Source organism: Notothenia rossii (assembly GCF_949606895.1).
Source record: "Notothenia rossii genome assembly, chromosome: 3".
Lineage (NCBI taxonomy): Eukaryota > Metazoa > Chordata > Actinopteri > Perciformes > Nototheniidae > Notothenia > Notothenia rossii.
In genome coordinates, this window is record NC_136901.1 from 17,386,607 (window position 1) to 17,387,955 (window position 1,349).

The window sequence follows — 1,349 nt, forward strand, 5'->3', positions numbered from 1 at the left end:
AAAATGGAGCCTACTTATTTTTTTCCCTGTACATAAATACAAATATGCGGGGCAGTCCTGAGGACGCTTTATGGAGGCCTTATGCTTTTTGGGATTTTCCCTTCCCTGTATTTTATAGGATTGTGTGCATGTAAATGGTCTAAAATCCCTGTGTTCCCTCCAGAGGGAGTTTATTTCCCACTAACTCCACTCTGATATACACCTAAACATCAGCAGGAGAGGACTCTTTAAAGTAGAGACACTACATACTGATATACACCTGAACATCAGCAGGAGAGGACTCTTTAAAGTAGAGACACTACATACTGATATAGACCTGAACATCAGCAGGAGAGGACTCTTTAAAGTAGAGACACAACATACTGATATACACCTGAACATCAGCAGGAGAGAACTCTTTAAAGTAGAGACACTACATACTGATATACACCTAAACATCAGCAGGAGAGGACTCTTTAAAGTAGAGACACTACATACTGATATACACCTGAACATCAGCAGGAGAGGACTCTTTAAAGTAGAGACACTACATACTGATATAGACCTGAACATCAGCAGGAGAGGGACTCTTTAAAGTAGAGACACAACATACTGATATACACCTGAACATCAGCAGGAGAGGACTCTTTAAAGTAGAGACACTACATACTGATATACACCTGAACATCAGCAGGAGAGGACTCTTCAAAGTAGAGACACTACATACTGATATACACCTGAACATCAGCAGGAGAGGAGTCTTTAAAGTAGAGACACTACATACTGATATACACCTGAACATCAGCAGGAGAGGAATCTTTAAGTAGAGACACTACATACTGATATACACCTGAACATCAGCAGGAGAGGACTCTTTAAAGTAGATACACTACATACTGATATACACCTGAACATCAGCAGGAGAGGACTCTTTAAAGTAGAGACACTACCTACTGATATACACCTGAACATCAGCAGGAGAGGACTCTTTAAAGTAGAGACACTACATACTGATACACCTGAACATCAGCAGGAGAGGACTCTTTAAAGTAGAGATACTACATACTGATATACACCTGAACATCAGCAGAGAGGACTCTTTAAAGTAGAGACACTACATACTGATATACACCTGAACATCAGCAGGAGAGGACTCTTTAAAGTAGAGACACTACATACTGATACACCTGAACATCAGCAGGAGAGGACTCTTTAAAGTAGAGATACTACATACTGATATACACCTGAACATCAGCAGGAGAGGACTCTTAGCCGCTGAATAAGATGCCTTTACATGAGCTGCTGCTGCTGTGTGTGTAAGTATCTTGTGCTGTCAGCATGATACACAAAACCACAGCAGAGTAAAGTAA